Source organism: Narcine bancroftii, chromosome 3 (assembly GCF_036971445.1).
Source record: "Narcine bancroftii isolate sNarBan1 chromosome 3, sNarBan1.hap1, whole genome shotgun sequence".
NCBI lineage: Eukaryota > Metazoa > Chordata > Chondrichthyes > Torpediniformes > Narcinidae > Narcine > Narcine bancroftii.
The window spans coordinates 349,146,331-349,159,058 of record NC_091471.1 but is presented as its reverse complement, the minus strand read 5'-3'; the positions used below and the strand labels follow the sequence as shown (position 1 = coordinate 349,159,058).

The window sequence follows — 12,728 nt, the reverse complement described above, 5'->3', positions numbered from 1 at the left end:
TGGGAGTACGTCCAGCCTGGAAGCCAGCAATAAACCAGTTTTTCTGCTCACTGAGCTCAACCCATCTGGTTGTGTGGTCTTTCAGTAACAGTGCAGTTGCCACTACACAGTTTTAATTCATCCTCTACCACTGAGAACACCATGATGTACTGGTTTCCTTGGATGGCAAAGTTATTAGCACAACACTGTTACAGCCCCAGCGAGTGGGAAACAGGATTTGAATCCCGTGCTATCTGTAAGGAGTTTGTACATTCTCCCTGCGTCTGCGTAGGTTTTCCCCCCCGAGGGCTCCAGTTTCCTCCCAACATTCAAACCGTACCAGGGGTGTAGATTAATTGGGCAGCATGGACCCGTGGGCTAAAACGACCTGTTGCCGTGCTGTATGTCTAAATTTAAATTTAAAGTCATCCTAACTTGGAAATCGATTCCATTCTTTGATCATCCATTGGGTCCAAATCCTATAATCATCTGAGCTATAAAAATACTTTCAACAGGACAGCCTCAGTTCAAGGAGACCGTTTATTGAAATCAGCAATAAATATCAGCCTTGCCCAGACTAGAAAAACAGAATACATGTGGACAGTTCAGCTTAAAAACCAAGTTGTTTTATTCACCTGTTAAAACAAGACCTTTGCCCTTCTTAGCTTCCACACTGATAAGATAAAGGCAGAAAAGCTATTTCTAATAATTAAAATAAAACTAAAATTTACAAGAACAATTTTGAAACAAATGCTTGTTCTTAGAAGCTTGCTGTCTCACACGATTACAATTCCCACCATGGGTATCTGCAATATACCCAGAACACTGCAGACAATCTGCTACAAACAGATGTGGGGAAAAAAATGTATGTTTACGGAAACCAGAAATTACAGTGTGTCCTGGGCTATTAATACCAAGTTGTTTTTGAAAAAAGCAGTATTTATGGAAAAGAATGATTCATTCAACAACAATAAAGGATGTTCTTAACTAGTCACCAGTCTCCCACAAAATACCCCGAATATATCAAAGACTATTAGGCTTGAGAATTCTTTTATGTGGTTACAATGCTCCAGAGCTTAGCTCATTATAGACAGGTTTAAGATTTGAAGGCACATTTGAAACCCCAAATCCATCCCCAATATCACTCCTGCAGCAGTGTACCATCAGATCATAAAGTAGGATGCAAATTCTTTCAAATCCAGCAGCTGAAGACAAGTTGCAATTCCCAATTTAATCATTACCATATAGTCACCGCAACAGGATGCGTCTTGTGTGTTTTATTTGATGGTATTTTTTTTTAAATCAGACTCTGTCTCCTTTTATTTAAATCTTCCATACCACCTTGGGTTTTTCGGGAAAAAAAAGTCTGTTAGAACTACACATAACTTTGGATGTCAAATAAATAAGGGTTTGAAACATAATGAGCAAGATTATGGAAACCTTTTCAAACAACGTGCTGGTGAAATGAGCTGAGAAATAGCAGATGGAATTTAATCCTAATAATTGTGAGGTGACACATCTTGGGAGTGCTAATGAGGCTAGGACATATACCATGAATGGCAAAGTCCAAGGGAGCATCAAGGAACAGAGGGGACTTGCCAAGCAAGTTCAAAGTGAGCAGTGCAGGTAGATTACATGGTTAAGAATACATCCATCGGAACATGGAAAACAAGAGCAGGGAAGTTATGCTCTAGTTTTATAAAACTATAATCGGACCTCAGCTAAAGTAATCCAAAGAAAAACGTGATGGTGGCCAACAGTGTGCAGAGGAGGTTCACCATTTTCAGTTATGAGGGAAGACTAGATCTCCTCTTCCCTGAAGCTGAGGTGATTAATGGAGTCATAAATGAGATACTTAAGTTGTGAGGGTATAGTCTATCTGATCAGATGTAGATAAAAGTAAATGATATAGGTTTAGCACAAAGACTAAGGCAGGGGGGGGAGGGGATGGATCTGCCAGGAACCTTTCTTTAATCCAAAGTAGCAAGTATCTGGAAAATACTGCCAGGAGAATGGTGGAAGCATTTAACAAGTGTCTAGCTGAGCAGTAAAATCACCTCAGCATAGAAGACTATGGATCAATTGCTGAATGATGGGATCAATAAGGATGGTTGTGATGTGCTGACTGGCTCGTTTCCAAGCTATATGACTCTACAAGATAATATGCTTACATTTATTTGTATTTTACAGGAAATGCACATGCAATTTTTACCAAAGTTGAAAAAGTCAAACCAATATTCACAGCCCTGCTCCACAACACAATTCGACCAGAAGTGCTGCAATTACATTTGTATAGCAATGCCACAACTCGGGACATCATCACAAGCCCTGTCTGAGAAACAACTGAATAAAGAAGCAATATACCCAATATTTAGCCAATGACCAAAGCTACTTAACATGCTAAAATATTAGGTTAATTAAAAAATTTCAAAATTATCAACAATTAAAATCTTGAAGTTGATGCTACCTATGGGACAGGAACCAGGTGTTTCATAAAGTTTTGTTTAAATGCAAAAGTTCATTGGAAAATGGCAAACCTGAATAAAAATGAGATGCATGACTGCAGTGGGGTTCCACAGAGTGCAGTGAAAACACAAATGCTGGAGGAACTCAGCAGTCCATGTAGTGTCCATAGCAGGCAGGGCCCGTCCACAGCACCTCTACAAAGACCATATGAAGGGCCGTACAAAGTCATCTAGCGTTCAGGATCCACTTTTATACTGGACATCGGTGGTAAGAGGGAAATGTTTATGGTAGACAGGTTAAAGCCAGCCCACCTCGACCCCACCGAACCAGTAGTTGTGGCCCAACCCAAGAAGCGAGGCCGCCCGGCAAAAAAGGTCATTGGCACTGGTTCTGGGGGGGGGGGGGGGGCTGTGTGGCGGTACGCCATTACGCAGGCGAACTCCCCCGCTTGTCACGCACGCGGCGGGGCAGCTGGCCAAAATGGCACCATCGGGGGTTTCCTCGACCTCAGCACCAGGCTCAGAAGCCTGCGCTGGGGACCCACGTGATGCCCCGGTAACGTCAGGGCCCCCCAGCACAGTTCTCAGCCAGGTCCAGGCGGGAGTACAAATCAGTTTTTGCTCACTGAACTCAACCCGTCTGGTTGTGCGATCCTTCAGATAGCAGTGTAGCCACCACTACACAGGCACCTATATTAAAAGGCTGGTGAATAGAGAAGAAGGGGGAGAAGTAGCAGTCCAACAGACAAAGGATGTCAATTGGATACAATAGAAGAACAGGAGAAGGGAAAGGTGATTGGGAAGGGGATGTTTTTGGCTTTGTGATGGGGAAAAGGAAAGAAGGGAGAAAGAGAGTTCGAGGAAAGAAGACCCAAGATGGAGGGAGGCAGATAATGAAAATAGTTAATGCCATCCAGTTGGAGGGTGCCCAGATAGAATAGGAGGTGTGGTTCCTCCAATTTGCAGGTGCTCCGAGTCTGGCAGAGTGCATGAGACCATGGACAGACATGCCAGCAAAGGAATGGAGTGGAGATTTGAATTGGGTGGCCACTGGGAGATCCACACTATTGCAGCAGATAGAACCAAGGTGCTCAAAGAGGCAATCTCTTAGTCTGCATCCAGTCTCTCTGATGTAGAGGAGAACACAATTGGAGCACCGGATACAGTAAAAGACTCCTAGAGATTCATAAGTGAAATGTTGCTTCCCTTGAAGGACTGTTTGGGGCCCCGAATGGTGGTAAGGGAGGAGATGTGGGTGCAAGTGGAGCACCTCCTGCGGTCACGGGTAGGTCCAAGGGAACGATTGGTGGGGAGGGAGGACTGCCGAGTTCCTCCCGCATTTCTGCTTTTACTACCATCATAGTGTCTGCAGACTTTTGTGATTCAATTACTTCCAGAGTGCAGCCCAAGCTCCCTCAGCAATATACAATTTGAAATTAAATGATCTGTTCAATTTGAATTTAAATGATTAAGAAATATGAAGATAGTGTCAAAATCTGCAATGGCTTATAATGAGGAAGATGTTGCCCATCACTGGGTGGGACAGTATAAAGAAGTGGTCCAGATGAACACAGAAGGGACAAACAGAATTTATTTGAGGAAGGCTAAATTTGTGTATCTAACATCAAAGTGCAGGCAGTAAAACTCCACTGGTCTGGAAAATGTTGATTGTTCAGTGAAGAACTGCCAACTTTTCCAGCAAGTTCAAGGCCAATGACAAGCAGCCATTGTGTAGTCATTTAAAGTTTTGCCTTCAACTCAAACACACACACCCCCTCAGAAAACTGAGTGGTGGCAGTTGTTTTATTAACTTTTACTGAATAATTCAGCCATTTATTTAAACATAGCCCCATGGCCCAGGACAAGACTCCACTAAGAAATCTTATCACAGCGCATTATGTTTTTCCAATTTCGCAGAAACCCAGGAGATTTCCAACTCCAAAGGCCCTGACTGTTATAAAATACACCAATATACCACAGCACAGACCACGTGCACAAGAATCCATCAGAGTCCAAATGCCAATCCAGACCCATCTTTCCAAAGCACAGTTGATCATGGTCTTGCTGGATCTTCACACGTGCCTTGACCATGCAAGTAGGACAATTCAAATACATTAGGAATTAAAGAAATAAGTATTTTAAGTTTATTCAAGTAGTGCTGACAAGGTAAATGTATTTTTTTTTTAAAATATAATAATGCCTTCCCTTCACTCACAACTAAATGGCAGAAAGCAAATGGTTCTCACTGCACAGGAGCAGGCCATCTGGCCCATGCAGCTTGCTCCACATTCAATAAGATGATCAGACCATGGACACAGCTCCACTTAACTGCATTTTCACTTTATCCCTTCAAATTCAAATTTATTATCAACTGAATGTACACATACATCTCTCAGTCCATGGTGCTCCCACAGAAAACATAAATCCAGTAAATAATCAAAATAAATACCCGGTGCATGTAAATATTTTGGATGATTTACACAGTTATAGGACACTGTTTGGCAATCTCACAGCCTCTGGGAAGAAGTTATTCCCCAGCCTGGCAGTCCTGAATTTGATCTCCTCTACCTCCTTCTTGATTTTAGAGGTTTGAACATACTGTGTGCTGGATGGATAGGTTTTTCTATGATTCCTCGTGCCCTATTTAGATAATGCTCCCAGTAAACATCATCCATAGAGGAAAGGGAGACCCCAGTGGCAGTTTTCGAATATCCTCTATATAGCCTTCCAGTCTGATGCTCTACAGTTACCGTCCCCCACGATGATACAGCCAGACAGGACACTCTCATCTGTGCTCCTGTAAAAGGTCATCATGATGTGGGCTAATAGCCTTGCCCCTCCTCAGCCTCCTTAGGAAATGTAGGTTCTGCTGAGCCTTCCTGATTAATGAGGAGTTGCTGTGGGTCCAGAATAGATCACCCTTTATATCCACACCATAATTTTGTGCTCACAGCAGAACCTCCCTGTACTCCCTCTAGCAAGAAAGGCCAATAACCCACTTTCCTGCAAACCAAACTTTTGCAAATTCATGCATAAGCACTCCCAATTCCCTCTGCACAACAGCATACTGCAATCTTTCACCATTTACACAAGAATCGGATTTATTTTGCCTTCCCATGTGTTGATGGGGATTTTGGGGAAAGGGCGAAACAAAGTCTGATCTACTTGCAAAAATATTACAGATGCTAAAAGCACCATGTATCAAACCAAGCAATATTATTCAGTGTGTCACTGCACTGCCACGTAAACTAAATGAAGTAAATAATATAGTACTTAATAATTTGCCCATTTCCTTTTCATGATCTTACATTCATTGTTTATGTTGTTTTAACTAATTAGCAGAGATCTCATCAAAAACTCTCATCTCACTCTTGAAACCATGTTGGGCAGATGTCTTGTATTAACTCTCTCACGAAATGTATATTAGATGCACTTTTTGACATAATCCAGACATAACAGCATTTACAGATTATTTTTATTTCATTATATGAGAACCATATGGAGGTGGGGTTTTACACCATTAAACATTGTCAATGGTTACATTTAATATTGACAAGTGGGAGAATGTGGTTAAACAGATGTAAATATGCAAAGGTTTAACCAAAGTGTGCACTGCAACATTCAAAGTATTTGCAAGGTGGATAGGAATTATCTGTTTTTCAGGTCTCCAAAACCAATTTGGAAACAGTTTGGGAAATGCACTGAGGTTCAAGAAGGTGGGAGACCACAGTAATGGACCAGTGCAGGGCTTGGTTCATTTGAGGATGGAAGTGATTGGCTTGTGGGAAGTAAATATCGTGATTCAGGAGACCTGCTGATGACAAGAAGGTCATCCAAAAGGTCCTCAGGCACTGACAGATTTTTAATTGAACTAGGTGTTCAGAACCAGGGGCCAAGGACAACGACTTTGATGAGCTCGGGTACACTGCTGCAACAGGCAGAAGGCCATAAGGCTATAGAAACACAAGAGGCAACAGCTTAGGAGGAGGTGGTGGGATTCACAGCCAATCAATGTCTCCAAGGAAACTCTTTTTTTCTCTTCCTGGTCTTGATTGGGGCACTGGATTTGTGGCACCACAGAGAACTTTTCAGGGAAAACATTTTTTCTGTATTTAGTGTACAGGACATAAAGGGATCTTGGGAGATTGAGGTAAATGGATCAACTGTGATGTTAATGATGAAGAAAGCATAAGAGGGGCCAAATGGCCTCCGCCTGCTCCCATGTTTTACATTCTTATAAAATTCTACATGGACCAACTAAGCATTAGATGCAACAAACACAGGCATGTCACTGATGCCCAAAATCTAGAACCATATTTCATTGTTTTATCAGCTCAAAGGCCACTTATTGGGGATCCTTGCCTAGACACAACAGAAGTTGAAAGCAATTCTTAATGTTGGTGCTCAAACTATTTGATTTCTGTCTCATCTCCATAGACCAGCAAGTCACTCACCACTTGTATACAAATCCTTATCAAAGGCAACTACCGAAATCCAATGACGTTTTCTGTTGTCAGTTTTTTTTTTAAACCAATCATGGTGTTTTAAAAAAATTAAACTGTATTTGGATTTTTGGAAACTAACAATCCATTGGGCCCAATTAAGTAATGGAAACAATGAGACAACAAATATTATCTATGCACCTATTCAGAAAATCTATTGCAAACCCACAAAATCTTTTACAAAAATAATAACAGTAAAACTGCAGACTCCTTCATAATTTCTGCCAAACAGTACTGTTTGATTCTGGTGCTTCACAAAGTCAACATGCATTCTTCAAGATGACTATCAAGTTTTTCATTCATCTTTATTTTATTTATTCATGTTCTGAACATTACTGGCAATTATTGCTCTTGAGAGCGTGGTGTGAGCTGCCTTCTGGAACATTGCTGTGGGCAGGGAGCTTCAGGATTATGACCCAGTAACCAACTTTCAATTCAGAATCATCTGCCACTTAGAGGCAACCCAGCATGCACATTGGGTCCCCATGCACCTGTTGCCCTTGGTCAGGTATTAAGAAATTACTGTCAAAGGAGCCAGGCAATTAACTTATGCATTTTGTAGGCAGTACAGACTGAAGTTACTGTGTACTAGTGAAGGGAATGAATGTTTAGCAAACAAACAAATAGGCTTCTTTGCTCTTGAGCAAATTTTATTGAAGGTCCATTTATCTATCACATTCCTGATTTGTTCCTTGAAGACTGTGGAAAGGCTTTGAGGTCCAAGTGTCACTCACTCCAAGATACCCAGCTTTTGATCAGGTTTATAGCCATGGCGCGCAATGCCATTGAACTTCAGTGCTAGGGGATTAAATTGTTTCCCAAGACCAGGTTATTGTTTGGCATTTCTGTGGTGTCCATGACTGAATATTGTCTATGTCTTACCTCATGCAGACACAGGCTGCTTCATGTACCGAGGGGTTGCAAATTGAACTGACTGAGCTTTGCACCACCATCAAGAAACATCCCACTTCTGATCATTTGATGAAAATGGTGGTTATTGGTGCAAGAGAAGCTTCCTTATGGTGAGAAGATTGACCATTGATATCTCTCGATTTCAGTTTTATCCTGGATGCCACACTTGTCAAATAATGCTTTGATGTAAAGGGCAGCTTTCTGATGCATGCTTGGACCCAAGGTTGCAATGAGACCGGGAACTGAATGGTCATTTTGATTTGACCTGGAAACAGTTATTCACAAGTGCTGCTTGATAGCACTTTTAAAATCACTTTGCTGATACTGAAAGCAGGTGGATTAAGGTTGAATTGGGGTGGCACAGTTAGCACAGTGCTATTACAACACCAACAACCCATGTTTGAATCCGGCGCTGTCTGTGAGGAGTTTGTACATTCTCCCCACATCTGCATGGGTTTTCCCTGGGTGCTCTGGTTTCTTCCCATCCTCCAAAATGTACAGGATTGCAGGTTAATTAGGTATAATTTGGCAGCATGGGTTTAAGTGGCTGGAATCAGCCTCTACCATGATGTAAATAATTTTTAAAAAATTGTTAGTTTGTATTCATCCTGTCCATCATATCTGTGCAGAAGACATACCTGAGCAATTTTCCTCATTGGTATATTGATGCTGATGCAACTATTGCACGAGTTTGGCTAGAGACATAGCTAGTTCTGGAGCACAGGCTCTCTGTACTACAGCTGGGGCGTTATCTGGTCTCCAGCCTTTGTTGTATCCACTATTCCCAGATATCAGGTAGATTGAATGATATTAGTTTAAGACGGTCTCCTGCAATGATGGATACTGAGGAGGAAACCATTAGATTACATTGATTCTGCACTTGAAATGAGTTCACCATCTGGACTGGATTCTCAAGGCTGATTTTTTTTGTAATATGTTAATATTTTTGATTGGCTGGCTGGGGAGGAGGGGATTGCACGAACTTCTTTGTTAGTCATCAGTCACTAGTGGGTAATCCACACCCAGTTTTTTTAGGGAAGTTACTACCTTTTGGTAGTTTTTTTTGTTGTTTTTGTTTTTCTTTTTTCTTATTAATGAATATTATTTTTATTTGGAGGGTCCCATATAAAAAAAAAATTTCTCTCTTTGTTATTATTAATTTTGTGACTATTTTTGGTATTTAGTAATTGTATTAGATATGTCAAATTTGAAATTTGCTACTTTTAATGTTCAGGGATTAAACAACCCAATCAAGCGTAAGTGAGTTTTAGCATATATCAAAAAGATGAAGATTGATATTGCTTTTTTACAGGAGACACATTTGAATGAAAAAGTATGAAATTGAAAAGGGACTGGGTTGGACATATTTTTTCTTCTTCATTTAACTCCAAAGCTAAGGGAGTAGCAATTTTGATACTTAAAAATTTTGCTTTTGAATTACAATCAATGGAAATGAATGCAGGACATATTCTTAAATTGAATTGTAAGATTTTTAATGAATTTTGGACTTTACTCAACATTTATGCACCAAGACAGGAGTGACGTCATTGCAACACCAGCCTCCTACTGGCTGTTGCCCGCTGTGTGGGAGGTCACATGGGATAACAGCCGATGGTCCCTGTGGGGCCCTCGGGATCGCTATGTTTACCGGCCAGATTGTAAGCCAGGTCACAACTATTCACCCCACCCCACCCCACCCCACAGAACCAGCGATCAGAGAGTCTGCTGCTGCTTTGGGAGGCCTACCTCAGCGTCCCAGTGCTGAGTCTCGACTGGCTGGCCAATGTCTATGTGGGCTGGTTTCAGGTGGTTGAGGGTAAACATTTCCTCTTTGCTGGCAACATGTCCAATGCACATGTCAACTCATTAGGCCGGATGACTCTGTACAGCCCCTCATATGGCCATTGGAGGGGAGACCAATGCGCTCCCCTTCACAGAAAAACATTCACAGGTGTGTAAGTCCTTGGGGACAAAAGATTTGGGTTGGCTGTGAAGGGGCTTGGGTATCCAGTCTTTCCCTCAGTTGTTTCAGTGCAACCATGGGGGTTTCTGGATCCTTGGCAGTGGCCAAGAACTCCCCTGGGATTACCAAGGGTGTGCCATACACCATTTCTGCATTAAAGTCCTCCTTCAGCATAGTGTACATCCCCAGAAGGACCCAAAGCAGTTCATCTGTCCAGTTGGGCCCCTTGAGCTTGGCCATCAGAGCTGTTTTTAAATGTCTGTGGAACTGCTCCACCAACCCATTGCCTGTGAGTGATATTCCATGGTATGGGGGAGTTGGGTTCCCAACAGCATGACTCGTGCCACCCAGAGCCAAGGTAAACTGTGCTCCCCTGTCAGAGGTGAGATGTTCCAGGACTCCAAAACTGGACATCCACGTTGATTAGTGCCCTGGCACAGGTCTCTGTAGTCGTGCTGACCATCGGGATTACCTCACGGCACCTCGTCAACCATAGTGAGTAGTTATCTCATCCCAAGGGAAACCAATAGCGGCCCCATGATGTCGTTGTGGTTAACTTACGCTATGCTGGCTCAAAAGTCTAAGGAGGTGCTTTAGTGTGAGTTTGCACCTTAGACGCCTGGGAGAACATGTAGTTCTTGGCCCACTGACTGACCTGTTTGCGGAGCCCATGCCAAACAAACCTGCTGGCCACCATCTTTACCATAGTTCTGATGGCTGGATGCATCAGGCTTTACACCGCATCGAAGACCTTCCATCTCCATGCTGCTGTTCCGATGGGGGGGGTTTGCCAGTGGAGACATCACAGAGAAGCATCTGGTTGCCAGTGGCAATGATGACATCCTCCAGCTGCAACCCAGAAAGTGCAATCCTGTACACCAGGATCTCAGGTTTGTCATGTTGTGCCCTTACTAGGGCTGAATAGTCTATGCCCTGGGATAGGGCGTGGATGGATTTGATGGTGGGACAGGAGAGTGTATCGCCCACCACTTTGGATGTCCATGGTGAATTTGGACACATAGGAAAGGTGCCTCTGCTGACTGGCCAACCACAGATCAGGCACTTTGCAGAAGGCAAATGTTAGTGATTGGTAACCTTGAATTATCTACCTGACCACCAAGTATAGCGTCAATAGCTCCCAGTCAAAGGCATTATATTTAATTTTGTGTGGCCAGAGGTGCCTGCTAAAGGCCAAAGGCTTCCACTGCCCATCGATTAGCTATTCATGGACTCCTCTGACTGCTGAGGCTGGAGGTGTCCACCGTGAGGGCAGTTGGCACCTCCAGCCTGGGGTGAACCGGAAGGGTGGTATAAGCCATGGTGTCCTTAGCCTTCTGGAATGCCTCCGAGCCCTCCTGTCCCAGGCAACATCTTTATTTTACCCCCGCCGTGAACATGAAAAAGAGGGCACATGATCTGAACTGCTGCCGGTATGAACTGATGTTAGAGTTAATCATACTGGCAAAATCCTGCAGCTGCTTCATGGTGCAAGGTTTCGTGAACCATCAAATGGCCTCCACCCTCTCGGGCAGTAATTACGCCCCATGCCTATCAATAACGTGCCCCAGGAAATCAATTGTGTCCCACACGAACTGATACGTGGTAGGGTTAATGGTCAGCTCAAGCACCTGTCCGAGGTGGCCTGTGATTGCAACTGGCAATATGGTCCAAGTAGATGAACATGAATGGGAGGCCCTGACTCACTGCATCCATCAGCCGCTGAAAAGTCTGAGCAGCGTTCTTAAGTCCAAATGGCATCCTCTTAAATTCAAACAGGCCGAAGTGGGTAATTATGACGGTCTTGGGCATGTCCTTGGGGATTAACTGGGATTTAATGATAACCCCTGATTAAATCAACCTTTGAAAACACCTTGCAAGTTGGAAGTAAAGTCGTGGATATGGGGCACAGGGTAGCTGACCAGTGTGGTGTCAGTAATCACCACACAGCCTTCTGCTTCCTTCAGAATCATGTGCAGGGAGGAGGCCTAGGGGTTATCCGACTGCCACACCATCCCCAAGTCCTCCATTTTCTTAAATTCCTCTTTGGCAAGGGCATTTTTTTTTGGGGGGGGAGGGGAAGGTGGCACACCCTGGCATGGATCCCTCAGTTAGGATGCGGAGGAATTCTCAGTGAGAATGGTGGTGCCAAGATTGCGGGGAACTCCGCCAGGATGCGTGTAGACATTGATAGACAGTGTGATGGAGTCAAGATTGGAGCCGGTTGCTTGGCTTCCCCCAGGGGCATCATCTGAAAAGTTCTGGCCTGCACCAAACTCCGCTCTTTTAAATCTACTAGCAAGTGCACTGGAAGTCAGGTCCAAGGAGCGATTGTGCCACTGCCGTGACAGTAAAAGTCCACTTAAATTGGTCGCCAGTAAATCATAGAGGCACAGTGCGGGTGCCACAAGTTCATATAGTAGTGCTGTTCACTGACTTTAGTGCTGGGCCCAGCTTAGCATTGGTGTTATAGGCAGGAGTGGTATAATTGTAGCGCTGGTCTCTGACTGGCTGGCGTTCCCGCTGTTGCCTGCTGTTTCCTGCCATGTGGGGGAACATGCGAGATAACAGCCTTTGGTCCCTGCGGGACCCCTCACAATCTCTGTGTTTTGCTGGCCATTTTGTGAGCCAGGTTACAACTCAGTTCACAGGCTGCTACGGTATCTTCGTCATCCATAATCCTCCTTGCAGCTAGCACCACTGTGGAATGCAAAGTAGTGCCAGCTGCATGGGGGATTATGGGTAATGAAGATGGCCATTGATCCTGCATTTAAACAAAAAGAGGCTCACCCTGCCACACCCTTGTCTGCCTCCTTCTAGACTAGCTTGAAGGAGGGGGAACGGGAAGAGGTCATTTCCAGGTGAAAGGAGGGAGCCCTAACCTCAGCACCAATCACTAGAGGAGCCCTG

The 12,728-nt window shown here is 43.7% G+C and overlaps 1 protein-coding gene and 1 long non-coding RNA gene across 6 annotated transcripts in view; one reads left to right on the top strand and one right to left on the bottom strand.

Moving 5' to 3' along the window:
- Positions 1-12,728, top strand: part of LOC138759385 (uncharacterized) — a 38,539-nt gene that overhangs the window by 10,043 nt on the left and 15,768 nt on the right. Inside the window, exons 2-3 of one of the 4 annotated variants that reach the window (XR_011354810.1) lie at positions 7,838-7,968; positions 9,171-9,317. This is a non-coding gene — a long non-coding RNA (uncharacterized lncRNA). Of the gene's footprint in view, positions 1-2,169; positions 2,348-7,837; positions 8,050-9,170; positions 9,318-12,728 lie in introns of those variants that run through there. The other 3 variants (XR_011354812.1, XR_011354811.1, XR_011354809.1) reach the window with 3 other exon arrangements.
- Positions 1-12,728, bottom strand: part of aspscr1 (ASPSCR1 tether for SLC2A4, UBX domain containing) — a 223,055-nt gene that overhangs the window by 202,631 nt on the left and 7,696 nt on the right. The window lies entirely within an intron of this gene.